Source organism: Paramormyrops kingsleyae, chromosome 7, assembly GCF_048594095.1.
Source record: "Paramormyrops kingsleyae isolate MSU_618 chromosome 7, PKINGS_0.4, whole genome shotgun sequence".
In the NCBI taxonomy this organism is placed as follows: Eukaryota; Metazoa; Chordata; class Actinopteri; order Osteoglossiformes; family Mormyridae; genus Paramormyrops; species Paramormyrops kingsleyae.
In genome coordinates, this window is record NC_132803.1 from 4,288,216 (window position 1) to 4,306,181 (window position 17,966).

The following is a 17,966-nucleotide window of genomic DNA, read 5'->3' on the forward strand; positions in this document are numbered from 1 at the left end:
GTTTTGATTATTATTATTATTATTATTATTATTATTATTATTATTATTATTATTACTATTACCTATTGCATTTACAAGCCTGTTGCCGCTTGTTCGAGCAGCTGGCCGAAAGCTCTGAAAAGGTGTGCTAAAGAGGGGAACCCTCCCCCCAATTCTCTCTCTCAGCCCCTTGCATGCACAGGTGATAACAGCCCAGGGAGGGGATGGATGGGGAGGGCAGCAAAGCAAACTTACCAGACAGTATGACACCGGAAGATCAGACGGTCTTACAATTACAGTGAATGGGATCCAGTGGATTTGACAGGGAGGCTGAGCAACCTCAGATGGGAGGGGCCTTGTGTCGTCTGTCACAAAGAATAATCAGATCGGGGGAGGGAAAAGGTAACTCTGACTGACTGGGTAAATGAAACAAAGCTCTGATATCAGTGTGAGGAGGAGAACAAGGCATTGGGGTGGAGGTGAGGGGCATCGCGGTGGGCGGGGACTCTCCTTGGGATACTTACCTCACTGCCCGGCACAGGGAGCGTGGAGCCGGCCGCAGTAATCCACACACGTGAAGGCTTTGGTGAGGGTTGCGGCGTGCCGGCCTGCCGCGCCTGCAGGCCTCCCCCAGGTGTCTGACCTGCCCACGCAGCCACGTCATTTCATGCGACGCAGCGCTAAGACACTTTGGCACATCAAAAGCCAGCAAAAACAACCATTTCACCAAAAAAGCAACCCGACAAATGAAAAAATGAAACTTTTATTACGCTCATTCATTGTAATATATTTATTAAGTTACACCATGTTTTAAATGAATTTAAATGTGAAAAATGCACCAGAATTAATGGAAACAGAAGCTATTCCTCCGCCATGTTTAAAATAATTGCATATTTGTGTGACTCAGACTGAAATCAGCCAGCTTATCAGGATATATCATCTGTCATGAAAAAAGAAAACAAATTAGAAACTAAACAATGATAAATAGTTCCTGTCTGTTTTTGGAATGCAAATAAATTTGTGTCATTTTACAGGTCTCTTTGAATGTGTGATTCCAACATTCTTCTGAGTTTATTAGTGACAGAACCGAGTCATTATACGACAGAAGCTTTTCTTTTCTTTGCGTCAGTGTTTATTAAATATAGTAAAACCCTTTGCTACGTGCAGAGACGATGCACATTTCTGTGATTCTGGGAATGTGGTCTTCCTCTTTTCCTCGACCGTCTGTCCGCACTGGGTCTCTTGCATACTGTGCCGTGACCTCTGTGCTGTGGCGTGAGAGGTTTCTGGGAAAGGCCATCTAAGTTTCGAGCAAGAAATCTTCTGTGGTCACTTGACTTCCTTCTGCAGACAGGAATGTTCAATCACACCATGTGGAAAATTAATTGTAAATGTCATAAATGTTATGAAGACTTTTTAAAAGTTAGCAAAAAATATTAGAAACAAAAATAAAATAACAGCTACCTTATTCCAAACAGGTTAGATTCCACCAGTGCAGCATATAGAAGGTTATTAGTTTGCTAACAAGACTGTTATGCTTGGAAACTAGGAAAACCATTTTTAAATGTTGCATTTTGGCCAGTGTATGCATGTGTGTTTTTTGGATGTCATGTGATTCCTTAACAATGGACGTCAGTCACCACATGCAGACAATAATTTCCCTTTACTGTCTTACCAGTCATGGCTACAGTCCATAATTAGCTGCATAGCATTCTGGGATTGCCACACATACGTTGCTAAGCAGCAACATATGCTGCAAGTAACTGAGCCACTCTCTTAGAATGAATTGTTTGGTTGCCGTGTCGACAGAACCTTCTGCTTTCCCCTGTCCTGATTCTAACGATTATGAGACTGTATTCATCATTGATTGTTGTTGTTTTTTCACATAGATTCTATAAGCTCTATAAATCTATTCAAGATTCAAGAAAAGAATATAATGATGTTTAAATGTAAAGACATAGGCAGCAATAATTCTGTATAATTCTAAATGATAACTCATCACATTTTCCCATAAATGTATCACTAAGGTGTTTAATGTATGTTTATATTATGAATTAAGAAACTGGTTAAGATACAGATATTAAGAAATATGCCCTGCAATCAAAATTAATTTTCAACAGTTTTTTTTTTTTTTTTTGGAGACTTTTATTTATTTGTAATAGATACAGAAAATCATACATAGAAATCACATAAAACATATTAATTCTCAAAGAATATTATGTGTTCCTTGAAACCACAGCCACAGCCCACACACGCTTTACAAATAGATTAATAAATAATCACATTTGTTTCAGTTGTCAAATTTCCAATAACTACATTAACTGACCCACGACAAAGGAAAAGTGATAAATATTTTTGTTGTTGACAATATATTCTGAATATCTATTCACCCATTTACCCATCCATCCATCCATCCATCCATCCATACATCCATTTTCTCACTATATAGCCTATATATAGATGGCAGTGTCTATAACTGTCTCTGATTTCAGTAAAACATAGTAATGTTCATTTAACATAAGAATTTTTTTCATTTAACATAAGAAAAAACGACATTTGGTATTTCTTCCTGCCACAGTAAAAAGAAGGAAAAATATTACGTAATACAAATTCAGTATATTTCATGTTTTCATTTAAGATGCGATGTTTTAGCAGTTATGCTTAAAATGAATGTTTTTATTCATCAGAGACCAACCGGTAAAGGTAATGAGTCATGATATACACGTATAGATACAGCTGTCAGGTCATACTCGGGTAGTTTTGTTTCCGGAATATTCTGAATGTGATACTTAAGCCTGCGATAGGGAACGCATTACCAACAACGAGTGAAAACAATAAATATATATCTTGTAAAAGCCTTGTGAAACCCCCGTTACTTATGGCATGTTTATGTCCCAATAAGAGAGAAATACCTGGAGGATAAGGTTAATCTTTCGACATGAACTTCAATATTGCTTTGAACACTTTAAAACATTTTCTAATCTGTTTTTAAGAACTTGATCTAGGCGTATAACCTGATTCTGATTAGTGAGTTCTTCGCTCACTTTTAATATGAAGTTTCGAATAACAGAACGGGCCTCCGCCGGTTGTTAAACGCATGCAGCGGCCGGGAGTGTCACCGTGTCGCTTCAGGCCCGGGGCAGAGTCCCTTCTTCGTGCCTCCGTGACATTTCCAGTCTGCTGCATTCAACACATCCTGTTACTGGACATTGCAGATAAGGGCTGATTTTTTGTTCGGCGTCACCTTTCTCCCTCAGGTACACGGCGGGGTAAAACCGACAACGGCGAGCTTTGCCGGATGGATTAAACGCCAGATTTAACACCAAGCAGATCGCAGTGAAGACCTACCCGCCCCATCCAGTCAAGTGTATTGTTACAAAGTTTCATTATTATTATTATTATTATTATTATTATTGTTGTTGTTATTATCATCATCATCGTCGTCGTTGTCGTGAAGGACTTCGGTTACCGAAATATGAATTGAGTTGCTTAAGCTTCCCGTGGCGATGCGGAGCCGCCCGTTAGCTGGGAGATTAGAGATGACAGCGAGCTCTGCGCTGGGCGCCGTGTCGCGCCTCTAATTGCCCTGACATCACCCGGAACTGAGCTAAAGAGCAGGTCTTAGTCTGACTCAAACGTTTGGTCTCTACCCTCGAGTTTGTTTTAGCTGAAACTACCGCAGGAGTCTATGCCTTCACTAGACTGCGAGTGCAGGTCTAATTTGCCTTATCTTGCTTCCAGTCTAACACAATTTAAACCAAGCCGACTAAGACCAAAACTGACAGTATGTTGTCAGGATTTCGTTGAACTTCACGTTTCATTTTACCTTCAAGAAGCATTTGTAAAATATATTTGCATGTATTTCCAAATTACCAGTTAAAAATCCTATTGTGTCTATACCTAAATGATGAACGAATTTTAAAATTTAGTTTAGGCTGACATTCACGTTTAACTGATTTAAGTATTCGTTGACTTCATGGGTTCATGATAAAAATTGCAACAACCTTTCTTATAACATAATTTGTAGTAAGGAGTTTTCAAATGTTTCCACATTCAAACAAAAAATTAATGACGTTGTAAATACCTTTAAAAATAACAGCCATCCACCTACCCACCCGGCCGGCAGTGCGTCCGTCCATCCATCCATCCATCCATCCATTCATCAATCCGTCCATCTTCCAGCCACTTAATCTCGAGTCCATGCACCTGGACCATGCACTTCCCAAAGAGCATTAAACACAAAGCAGCGGAACACAGGGACTGTGTGGCCAGCTATAGCAAGGCATAAAAACAAACAAGACAAAACTGTTGCCGTTTTATCATTTGAGCTTTCATAAATATATGAAACTATTACGTATTGTGTTTGGCTTCTATTAAAAGTAATCACTAGTATGCATATAGGCCTATATGTTCTTTGTTAGTTTAAAGTTAAAAAGTCTGATACCGGCAATTAACGCGTAATACCCACGGTTTAACTAAAACTATTTTATTGCATAAATGTGATTTTATTGTAAAAGTCCGTTGAGATTATTAAAATTACCTTACTTAACCTGCGTTTTCTCCGTCACGCTTGCTATGCTCAGTTCTTTTAAAAAACGAACAAATAGGCAATTAAACATTGGTTTACTACAAATTTTATATATGATTGCTGTAAATTACCATTTATTTACTATAAATGTACTTTAATAAGTTAATATGATCTCTTAAATTGTACAGCACACGGAATGGTTGCAAAGCCACTATTATATATAATTTTAATGATCGATGGGAGAGTCTGACTTGTAATTGAACTAAACTTTCAATTTGCACGGTGCGCGCCTGATGAAAGTAGAACGTGTGGTGACCCCAGAGCCAAGAGGCAGTGACCATAAAAAAAGTTACAGGAAATATAAAAGACATGCGATCTGGCGGCTGAAAGGAGAGAGGATCGCTAACTAAGGGCGGCTCGGATGCATAGAAACAGCCACCCACTTGTTTTATGCTGCGGCTTAATCTTGATCCGAGCTTCATACGTATCAGTAAGGAAATCAAATCGTCCAGGACAGCTTATCTGTCTAAGGATATCAAGCCAAATTCTAAGCCAGTCGAGACCAAAGTCTCAGCACCGAGACGAATCGTGCTCGTTTGTGTAAGTCCCAGGGCGCAACTGTCAAAATTGCGGCTTTGGACAGTTCATTCCATCCGAATAATCAAGGCTATAATCGCGTATTTTAGTTGTGTATAGTTATGCATTTGATATTTTAAAATGTGCAATAATAAAATACGAACATTTTTAATATAATCACACTCTTTATATGCAATCGGGCCTGTTTATAAATTTGATTTAAAATCATGCGGTGGAAGTGATGCGGGGAAAAATAACTAAGACAAAATGGAGTGTAAGACGCTGTACCCGCTGAGCTACAGAAGGAGAACGGGGCTAATACGATTTATTATTGATATTTATAATTTGTATTTTTAAGAAAAAATAATTTTAAGCGTAAATACCGAAAAAAATACATTTTTCATACTATGTTAATATATCTTAAAATAAGCATACAGTGTCTTACAAAATGACGTTGTTAAAATGTGTCGTAATACTCGATATGAACTTATATAACATACTTATAGGATGCAGTAAGATGTGTTTCTTTCACTTTAGATTGTATTTTGATCTGAAAATATGTTACGTTTGAAATGTATAACAAGCTGTAGTGAGCACTCGAGGCAGTATTCTGTAACTTAACCCTATCAAAATGACAATTAGTAATACACACAAACAAAAACAAATTTTATATTTACTCCAGATATGTCATTATTTAAGCCTTACATTTTTTCAGGTCAAACCCCTGACATCGCTAAATATTAAGTATAGGCCTATTACTATTGTGCTAAGTTGCAAGATAATCAACTAAAAGTTAGGTAAGTTCAAGCTGAACTTTTTGCGGCTTTTTTCTGTCATCCATCACCTGTACAGAATTATAAAGCACTTAGAAGAAGAATCTTCGCCCACCCGTCACAGGTTTAGGGCATTAAACTTAAAGGGACACTTTTAACAGGCATGTTTACTAATCTAATATAGGCCTATTCGGACTAGGAAGAAAGGTTGCGTAAAAAGTCTAAAGGAATTTATTATCTCATTATATCCTTCGGTATTTAGACGCTGTAGAGTCGTGAAGCGATTATGAAGCCAATTCAATGTCCGCCATCTTGACTTATAATGGAGATATAAAGCAAGGAAAGAAATGACTGATATGTGAAATTTATTTACATGTTTACTTCATGTTTCAGTTCATATGGCGACCTATCGTATATCATGTTGGCGATTGCTAGCAAATCCTAAATTCTCTGTGTCATTTAAAACACCAATTTGCATACTAGCCTTCAATCTATCGGTGTGACCGAGTAATAATAATAATAATAATAATAATAATAATTTGAAGGGAAGATATTCATGTTATGATATGCATGGTCTGATCTCTCTCTGTATCCAGTAGGGAGTTTGTATCCAATATGGACAGCATTCAAAAATATTTCCATATTCGACACTTGCTGATATTGTAGAATTCATTTTCAGTCACTAGTGGGGCTTATTTCTGAAGTGATATTAAAGGTAACCGTCTCGTTAATGACTCAGTTCTTAACACTCGAGGCGCCTGCCTGATTGCTAAAGGGTAACATTGGAAGCTCCCGTCAATCGATCAATAAGATGACGAGATCGATTGTTCAGCTTAGGCTGAAGGCGCAAATGAAAACACAATGAAATCATATAACTTGTAAATAATGCAAAGAAGAATCTCTGTGAAAATAAAACGCCCATGTTTAAATCAGCGAAGAAGAAGCCTTCAGCTGTCTGTAGGGTCTTTTAGAGAAGTCATGACTGGTAGCCGCAAATTGACTGACTTAATCAGCTGTTTTATTTTCTTTACTTTCAGTTGCATTGAAATTAGTTTCTCAGATTGCTAGTAGCACGGTCAGTAGCGGCACATCATAAAGTCCCACTTACAGGCAGTTAACTGTAGTCTTCTCTGTTCCTCTAACATTCCTTTAATACGGAGGAATTCGGCATAATATTCGCAGCACTGACACTATATATCAATTTCCATGACTTTATTGGTAGCATTATTTTAATGGGACGAATCTTGCCTTAAAATAAACAGTCGCTCGTTAATCTAAGTTCAGAATCATAAATGGCATAGTAATTAAGTAACCATTACATCAATTAAATGAACTGCAAATTACATTTCATATCAACTCATCCGGAATTAAACAATAAATATTATGAAATATTTAATAGTTTCTTACCCGTTGTACTTGCAATTTTTTGTTTTATTTTAGTCATCAATACCCACACAATTGATACGTGTTTATTAATTAAGTATGTGTTTAAGGAATGACAAATCAAATAATATGCTTCTGCGATTTTACTAGGTATCATGATCAAAGTCAAACTTGTTATAGTCACGTTCAAAACGAAGGAAAGTTATGTATTAATAAAGTTCAAAAGGTGATATTCATGTACTGTAGCTAGAGGAGGACTCGCTTTTACCGGAATTCAAATCAGTTACTATAACAAAATGTTATTTTTAATATTTTGATACCATTTCTTCAACTGCATGTATAAAGCACAATGCATAAGGCGTACGTGAACAGAAAATATTTCGTTGTTGTTGTATTTTTCCATGCATACTTTCTTCACTATATTTCTCCAAACCGTGCAATGTCCATTCATTATGAATGTGTTTCAATATCTGAATATGAAGAATATGAAAATAATAAGACAAAATTATGAAACTAAGATGAAGTTACGAAAAGCCTGATGACGCACACATAACTCCTTAATAATCACGGTCTTATTCGTATAGAGTTTTCATCGATAAAAAATGATTGTATCCATTTATATCAAACGATGTTAGAATTAACATTTATCAGATGCTTTGCTCGCTGTTCCTGTTTAAGTTCTCTGAAAATTGCTCGTTGTTTACGCTGAACAGAAAAAAAGTGCTTTATTGTAACTACTACAATAAAATTATACATTTCTCCGAGAACGAGTCTATGTGCAAGTTCTATGCAGCTGCGATGGTGTTTTAAAGAAGTGGACTAAATTTATACACTTTATGATATATGAATCTTGGCTTCAGTGGAATTATAGTTCTTTGCAATCTAAAGTAACACTCGAGGGACAATACGAACTTTCTTCCTGCAACCATGCAGATGAACTGCGGTATAGATTATTTTAAGCAAGTTTAACACACATGTAAAAATTGAGGAAAGCAAAATGAGAAATAAAAGTGCTTCGGAACTTCCTTATCACTTTCAATTGTGAGGAAATGCGCGTCAGGTTTAGAGACACAAATCTGGAACTGAACTTTTCAGGGTGCATAAGAGTAAATGGTCACCAAGTACTTGAGGAGTTTCATTAGTACTGACTTCATTCCTTGAATTAGTAACCTAAATTTTGGTTCAAATCAGCGTCGGACAATCTCTTCACACAGAAAGTTTTCAATAAAAATACCACGCATGCAGTGGCTGAAATTTCCAACTCTGAAAGAATTTCAGGAATTTCATATGCTCAGATGTTTCGTGTAAGGTCGCCTGATGGAAGACAGTAAAAGGTGAAGTTGATAGATAGATAGATAGATAGATAGATAGATAGATAGATAGATAGATAGATAGATAGATAGATAGATGATAGTAACACAACTTCCTATTTTTTTTCCACTTATTGTGTTTTTATTTCTCTTTCCTTATGGTTTCATGGGAATGTATAAAAGGAATATTTAAATAGCCTATGAAAATTACTTTTTTAAAAAAATAATTATGGTTAATAATAATTACAGCCCATTATATTACTCTGACATATTTGCTCTGCATACAACAACATAGAGTAACAGCCGGGTTTAGCCTATAGGCCTGTGTTTTATGGTCAGAAATATATCCACCACAGACCCAGCAGCGTTCTCATAGTGAGTTCGGTGGTAAAACGGTAAAAATTTTCTTTCTTGTCTGAAGTTCCGCTACCACTGTAGGCCTTTTCTTTGGCATAAAAAAAAAGTTTTACAAAATAATCCCGCGACGCTTGCATAGCACCATGGACAGCGATTTCTGTTGATCTGTAGCCCGTCGGCTCCTAACTGTCGCATTATCGCCCCATGACGCCGGAAGTCGGCGGGAAAAGTCCTCGCTGAAATCCTGGTTTTAAAACTGGAAGAGGATTTTCTCCTTCTTTACCTAGATGTGTTAATACATCTTCGTGTGCTGACAGCAGCGAAGCTGAAAGTGTGACGATGTCCGAATTTAACCGTGGTGCTGTCTAAACCCACAACACCAGTCTGCTTACACGTATAATGCAGATAATTTAGTACAATCTGTACTATAATAATAATAATAATAATAATAATAATAATAATAATAATAATAGAAGAAGAAAGCGCTGATGAGGAAACAATATGTAGCCTAGATATTTACGGCAGGTTCCATATCATACGTATATGACCTTCATATATGAATCTTATAAATATCAAACACTTACACTAATGCGATCAGAAATTAAAACATTACGTTTGTACTTAATCCTGTTAACACAGGTTTTCATAACAGCATCCGCCACCCTGTGTAAATAAGATGAAAAGGGACACTGGCGAAATGTGTATTAGGATAAACTGGTAAAGAAAAAGGGCCTTCAAGAATAAAGGAAAGAAGGAGGTCATATTCCGTGGCCAGAAGTGTGTGTCATTCGTTTAACAATAAATCCATGACGATTCTAAAACACATAAACTCTACTTAGAATTTGACATAGGACTATCACTTAACTGCTATATTCTGGGATTATACATCAAAGTTTGGACAATTCGGGTTTTCCTTGACCATGTCCTGCAACTTATTTATAAATGTCACCGATGCCCTCAATAGTTTAGCCTAATACTGTTGGTTTACCACGCAGCAGAACGTTAATTAGTTATTTATAACCAAATCCAATACTAGCCCCGGCTGCTGTACTTCACCTGAGCTATGGAGGTACCACCCACGTGGACAGGAAGACAGTGAAAGGCTGCAGCCTTTCACTAGTGGTTTCACTTTCTGACAGTGACAGCGCCTGTCATTAAAATCATTCACTTTCAAAACAAGTGGTCCTTTTGTTCAATGCCGATTAAGAAACTAATAACTTTCAAAAATGCGGTTATTGTCATTTTAAATACACGCAGGTGAATCACAGACAGCTGCTGCGTTTCCATCGTACCCGCTCACGTCAGAAGATTCCTGAAAAATATTCACAAGAATTAAAAAACCCCAGTCTGAGTGTGTTGTCACTTTTTTTTAATGGCAAGACGTAGTCCGCGCTACTTGACAGAAAATTCATCCATCCAGTCAAATTATGCAACGACTTCGGTTAACGCGTCCTGCTAAATACTATGAAACGAAACGTCGGTCGGCAAACGTACATGACAATGCAGGATTAATAAAGGTAGTGAGGTTCCACGAAATATTTTAATACGACGTACCACATATCATATATATCACCTGTAAGGCAGCAAATAAGTACTGGACACGTTTTTCCGAGAATCAAACAACGTTGCCGATGAGAGAAAAATCAAAGAAAGCGAAAGACTAACATTTTGCAACATGCATTCAGAGACAATGGCGTAGGAGAGAGTTTGATTTGAGGAGGGGGGCAGCAACTTAATTTAAATGTAAAGGTCTTATTATTTATTTATTTGGGGGGGGTGCGGCATACAATGGAGCCAAATGAACCCACCCTCCCCGGCTTCTACGCCGCTGTTCGGAAACATTATTGGGCATATACGTTAAAAGGAAATAAATAAATAAATAAATTAGCATGTTAAATCTTTTCCTGCTATGTCCCTGCTACGCAGAGCGCCCTCTAGCAAATCCCAGAAGCAACAGACGGTGACGGGGGAATTAGTGTACAGGTACAAAGGAGTCCGAAGCGGAGGCAGATAGAATGACTCTGTGTGAAACGATTCGTTTGCAGCGTCGATATATTCAGACACCATGAGTCAGTTAGCTCATGTGAAAGAAATAAACAAAGACTATGACGTTTGGCGGGCCAGGTTTCAAGAAGCCCACACCACAACCCGACCTACCGCGTCTGGTATTCATCTGTACCATTTGGTTTTAATTTCACATTAAAATAATCGACACTAACAAACAAGCGCACGGAAAATTGGTAATAATCACTTGAATTTGAATTTAAGACTGGGATATTTACAAAATCTCCCCGATGAACTGTATTCTACTGACACAGGAAAGCGATTGGTTTGATGATATGAAAAGAGATAAAAACTTATTAGTGATCTTATATCTTATATTAACAACATTAATCGCAATCGTTGTTAAGAAGCTCGATATTCATGTTCATCGTGGGAAACTGTCTAAAATCTAAGTGCACAATTAAAAATATAGAATCTACTTACAACACATTGCCAAAAAATTAATATATGATTGTGCATCTGTTAATCTTGTATGAAATTACACATTAAATATCTAAAACAAAAATCAAAATTTTGCATTTTTAACGATATTGGGATACTTTAACCATATCTAGTTCAAAGGAAATGACACTTTTACATCAACCTAAATGTAATGAAGGACAGAGTGTGACGACGAATCTACCGCCGTCTCTGGTCTCCCAGCTTGAATGACAGCCGACACTGAGTCTTGCTTTGAACAACTGCGCTGTGCTTATTTAAACAAACTAACTGACCTATCGGTCATTATTTACCAATTGCTTCTGGTTATGCATTTAATTCATACTTTGCCACAAAATCTCTCGGAGAAATTTAGGTTTGGTGCCCAAAAGCCTTGACACTTCTGAACACCCTGGCAAATGTTCTGTGTATTTAAATCTTCTTACATCCTTCTGCAGAAGCACACATGTGTGGAACCAAAGAACCTAAGGAACGGGAGCGTCGTAATATCTTGTTTTTTTTCGTTCCATGGCAACCCAAGTGCTTTCCTCGCATAACCTCCCCGTCCATTTCCCATATTAATATATTTCGAATAGTCTGCATGCTGTGATTTGCCAGTGCGTTGAGCGATGGAGTAAATGTATAATGGGCTGGTTTTAAATATGACCGCCGCTTTGTGAAGTATTCTTCGTTCTTACGCATAAACGGACACGCTTTCAAATAAGCGCCAACCCAATCCAATCTCTGCAGCCCTCCCACCAGCGCGCCATGAAAGAGCAGCTGACCTTTGGGGCTTTGTCCACTTTTTGTCTTTTCTGGCCACCCTAAGCTACCCCTCCCCCATCCAGCCCCATCCAACTAGGTTGCAGTACTGATATCATCAACAAATGCAAATTGAGTCAGATGTGGAAGAAGCTATACACGCGAATAACGCCACGGAAATTATTTGCATGGTAACTGAATACATTAACCAAATATCCAAAACGTTTCGGAGTGGCCTACACCAGTATGGATATATATATATATATATATATATATATATATATATATATATATATATATATATATATATATATATATATATCACACACGCGCGCGCGCGCGAAAGAAGGGAAGAAAGTGGAGGGATGCGGACAAAACTGAAAAAAGGGAACAATGATTTTCGCTACATATTATCCAGTTGCTCGTGGCACCTGCGGTCGCATCCTCACTTACTGCAAAGCCGCTCTATAACCGCTCCATAAGGACAATGTGCAAAACAATAATATGGATATAATATAATAATGCAATTATATAATAATGTGCATATGGAGACCATAGCGAGGTGACATCAATTAATATATTTCGGTGGGGGTTTAAAATTATGAGCATTTCACCAAGAAGTTTTGTAGCAACAAGGAGACAGAGGGGAACTGTTAAACTGATGGTCGATATACGATAGATAGATAGATAGATAGATAGATAGATAGATAGATAGATAGATAGATAGATAGATAGATGGTTGTGTACTGCTCACATACACTCTGTTTACCTCATTAATATATGAAGAAGACATTTTTGAGGAAATGAATTTCAGATAATGCAGTGGGTATAAACCATCAAGACTAAAAACATAATTTAAATTTAAAAAGCAAATATTAGCTAAATATCTAAATCAATAACAAGTTCACAATTAAAGTATGAGCAATACAGGAAAAAATATGTACAAATGTGTTGTTTTGGTTTCTGGATCTTAGATTAAGGGGCGATTTTGAGGGAGAGAGTAGAAAGAAAGTAATTAGTGGAGAAATTACGCTGGTAGGCAGATGTGAGAGAAAAGACGTGAAAATGCGCACATATCCTCAAAACGTAAATGTAATGATAAAGAATCTATACTACAAGTTATAAGAGTTACTTTCGCACATATGTAGCCAATTTACAGATGTAGGCCTACATGTTGCGTGACAATGTTTACTTATTACAGCCATTGACTACGCTGCGAATGTGATTGAATCCTCATAGTAAAACTCATCGCACTGAGATTAAACTGAACGAAATTACACCGAGGACAGCAGAGCATCTCGTCAGTCAAAATCCTTTTGGTGAATGCTAAAAGACGACTGTGAAAGTCAGGTTTATAAGATAGGGTGTGTATTGCCCTAAAAGCTGGAATAACAAAAGGCAATGAATTTACGTGGGCCCAATATACAATACGGACAACTATTTTACAAATGTGAGTTTTAAAAGCCACTGCTCACATCGAACCATTATAGAATTGGCTATTCAAGTAATTGGCATTTAGGGTTAAAATAAAAAATAATAAATAAACGTAAATGTTATAAATTAAAATATCGTTAAAATTATCGCAGTGGTGCCAGTTGTTAAAGTTAACCGACTGTCCATAGTGAAGACGCAACAGGTAATATCCCCATGATTTTCCACCACAGGTATTTCGAGGGTTTTCCATTTTTTGCCATCAAATTATGTTGTAGGCTTTTAAGTTACATTTGAAAAACGCATCCGACTGTTCAAACGCCGAAAGAGCGATCGGATTGAACGTCGGCTTTTAACTTCACCCATTACAGCTGCAGTTTGCGTTTAGTCCTCTTGAGTCAGGATTCCGGTTCAGTACAAACTTCGCTCCGTGGTATCTGGCGTACATCTCCACGTCGTGGTTGATTTATTTCACCCCTACGCACACGTCAGCTAGAAAGGGGGTCACAATCGACTTTAAATGCCAAATGTGTTGATTAATTTGTTGTTCGTGACAGCTCGACTCCAACCTTACACATGCACACAGACGTACCCACTCGTCGCTCGCTCGCTCACGTACCACCCCCCATTCCCGTGTTTTCTTGCTTACCCATTCACTCAGACGCATACATGCCCAGTGAAACAGAAGAGGCAAAATCACAACTAGTCTTACTTTTTGGCGGACCTCCTTGCAGCCGTTGAAGCGTTCGACTTCACTCGAGATTTTCTTGTCTAAGTTTGGACATCTTTGGAACACCATTTTTATATAAATATAATAATAATAAAGAAAAAGAAAAACGACTTTTGTTTTAAATGTTTTGGTCCACATCGCATTCCCAAAAGCTTTGAGTGTAGTGCAATGAAGATTGAGACATATCGAGTTTCCTTTAAAAGGACCGTTTCGTGTGGGCGGTTGGACACAAAGTTTGTACTCGTGACTGGCATTCCGGAGAGACTTGCATATTTTATAACAACAAAGCAAGATAAAAACGGGGTTCTCAAAGGGAGGGGGGTTGGGTTGGGGGGGGGGGGGTGGGTCTAAGGAAGAAGTTACTAACTGATAGCTGTCACTGTTTGATATGTTGGCCCCTCCAACCCACACACACACACACACACACACACACACGAACACACACATCACATGTACAAATTTATTTATTTATGTATTTATTTATTTATTTATTTATTTATAGTGTTCAGAGAATAAGCGTCCAGTTTTGAGAAAACAGATTTTAAAGTGAAATTAAATCATGTTATCCAGAAAACAATTATAACTATAGAACACAAATAAACAACTAAACTAAGAAATAAATAAATAAATAAGATGAATGAATTAAATAAATAAATTCTCAGATAAAAAAATGAATGATTGCATAAATGAATGAACTTCTGTTTGTTTTCCATTAATTTCTTTAATATCATGCAATCTGACATTCGTTATGGCTGTTGCGTCCCAGTGGACGAGTATCAGAATTCATGTAGGATTAAAATAACCCTTCGGTTTTGCTAAAATATAATAACGATATATGTGCGCACAAGGTTAAAACAGTTTTCAAAAACATGATTTTTAATTTGCACGATCAGACCCAATCAAGAAATGTTTAGATTTTGATCAGAATGATTGTTACATTCTTGTTACACATCTGTAATAGTCCCTCTCGATTAGATTTATCTCTGTAAAAGGGATATAACACAGAACAATTGCGATGCACTATTTAAGCAGCTGGCAGCGTGAAGGAGGGATGGTTGATATGGTGACCAAACGTTGCATGTAAGATTCCTGTCTTTACAAGTGTCACAAAGCATGCCTGTCAAATGCAAACGTAGGCATAAGTAAATGCAGGTCTCAGGCTTGTACTGAAATTTATTCTGACAAACGGTGGCAGAAAAATTCGTTGAAATCGTAGATATTAACACAAAAGAAGACAGCGGGCATGGTGTTGAGCTAGATATCTCTGTTAGACGCCACTGTGTAGGTTCATGGACAAAGAATGCTAATGAGAGCCGAACTGGGTGAAATCGCTTCTTCTCCTTGTCAGGTTGCACCGTGTCTCGGTGCCTCTGTTTATTCTGGAGAGTGCAGAGGGAATCGATAGTCTAACTGACCCAATAGATTAGCCAAAGCTTTATTTATGTGCCGGACCAATGATATTATCAACCCTAAACGTTATACACAGTAAACGTCTTCCTAAATCAACACAAAGAGATTGCTTACACAGCGATCTGCTCTCTCTCTCTCTCTCTCTCTCATTCACTCACTCTCACCCCATCTTTCTGGTTTACTGGCCACCTATATAACTGGTGGTATTTCATGCCTCGTTTTGAATATGCTCTCTATGTTACAGTCTGCTGCCCATTGAGAGCAATCCTCTGTTTTCCTCTGTTCACTCTATTGACTGCATATTTGGTCGTGTGATCATACACCCTTTTGAAAGACACTCAATGTTTTATTTTAAATGATCAAATTCAGGAGCATATTCACTTTGGATGTTGCATACTGACACTTAAAGTGAAATGCAATTTCCGACACCCGACACTGATGTGAAGTGAGCATGAATACATGAAGAAGTACTTTCTGTCTGAGATAAAGTGCTATAAAGCCACACAATACGTGAACCGTTTCACTTTCATCCGTGCTTATCCGAATTAAGGTCTGTCTTATCCACAGATGATATCCAAAAGATATTTAATAAATATTCCACTGTTTTGTTTGGAGGTCTCATCTCGATGTTTCAATTCCGGGCTGAACGCCAGTTGCTCTACCATCAGTACAGTGATTCTGAAGGCACAGTACGAAGAGCGCCTTGATTACACGTGGTTTTAAAAAACGCCTTCTGACAACTCGATATAATAAATGTGACGCGCTTTCAGGGAGACATATAAAACGTGAAATCGCACCCATCTGCTTGTGTAAGCAAACAAATAGGCCAGTGGTAAAGCGTGCTTCACTTGTCGATTGATTAATAGAATACGACAACAGTAAATGGATATTTAACTCGTTTTAGAATACTTCCCGGCCTGCTGAGATTCCTTTCGCTTTCCATCACTTAAATACGAATTCGATTGACTTATTTTCTCTTTAAGTGTTTCTTCCATCAAAGCAATACCCACAGGAAACACTGACCAAATACTATACCTAATATGCTGTCCGGCTTACAAGGCGAATTGCAAAGCCGCTGTGTATTTTAATTCTTTGAGTTGAAAAGATTCGACTTTTTTTCAAATGTGGAGCAGCATAGACGCGCCTGTTAGAGCCCCTAACTTTCCACGACTACTAACTTTTCTGTTTTTAAATTTCACTAAAAAGGCCACTTTCCGAGGGACCATACACATGCGTGAGTTGATTTAAACAACACAGCCTCGTGCACCGTCATGCGTGCTAAAGTAGGGCCAGCAATTGCTAGTAGCATCTATTTAAATTAGTGGGCTTTTAAAATATTTGTCCGCGTAGAAACTTTAAAATATAGGGTAGAACTTATTTTGTGATATGCGACAAAAAGCAGAACGATTTAGTTTTAATTATAGCTGACTTTGTTGAGATAGTGTATATTATTAAGACCCCGCTGTATTATTAGAAATAACTCGCCTGGTAAGAATAATCTTGACAAATTTAAATATGTATTTTTTTAATCTCTCAGACAGCATGTGTCACCAAAAAAGGAAATTTAATTAGGCGTTCGTCTTTCATGGAATATCACCGTAGCTAATTCAATTTAGAAAGACAGCACACAAACAACCCACCGTATCATCTACATCATATTTATTATTAAAATCTGAATTTTTTTTTAATCGATTTTGAGAATCCGACACCTTGTTGCCTGGTAATCCATGCAGCAACATACTTAAAAGGAACCGCAAACTGTAGTAAAAGTATTTTGTGCGTAAAATATTAAAACCTATTGGATATGTTGTGATAGACCATTTACTGGCCGTAACTTTTCAATGTCAAGGAAAATAATATTATAATATTTATTAATTTTAAGCCACGTTGATAACACCGATAAGCCACAGTATGCAGAGCAACACATACAATATGTTTTTTTTTCTTATGGGTAATTAAAAATATATTGAAGAAGTTAACATTTGACTTTAAATAAGTCTTGAGCAACTGAGCGGTAATAGAAGTCAATTAGTGAATAAAAAGAGAAACTATCTTGACAGAAATTAATGGGATCAATCAAACTTACGAACTCGCCAAACTACATAAAAACTGTACGGTTTTTACAGAAACAAAGTTGTTGAAGTTCTCGTTACATTGTGTGTCACAAGTGAAACTTCCACGACGACGTGATAAAGCCGGAGAACTACTTCAACTGAATGGCCATGACGTATCCATTTGCTCAACGC

The 17,966-nt window shown here is 37.4% G+C and overlaps 1 long non-coding RNA gene across 1 annotated transcript; it reads right to left on the reverse strand.

Annotated features, from left to right (window-relative positions):
• Positions 1–726: 726 nt before the first annotated feature.
• LOC111859809 (uncharacterized) lies at positions 727–14,555 on the reverse strand. The gene is made up of 2 exons (XR_002841901.2): positions 14,293–14,555; positions 727–1,323 (listed from the first exon to the last, which is right to left on the reverse strand). It is a non-coding gene; the product is annotated as an uncharacterized lncRNA (long non-coding RNA).
• Positions 14,556–17,966: the final 3,411 nt, after the last annotated feature.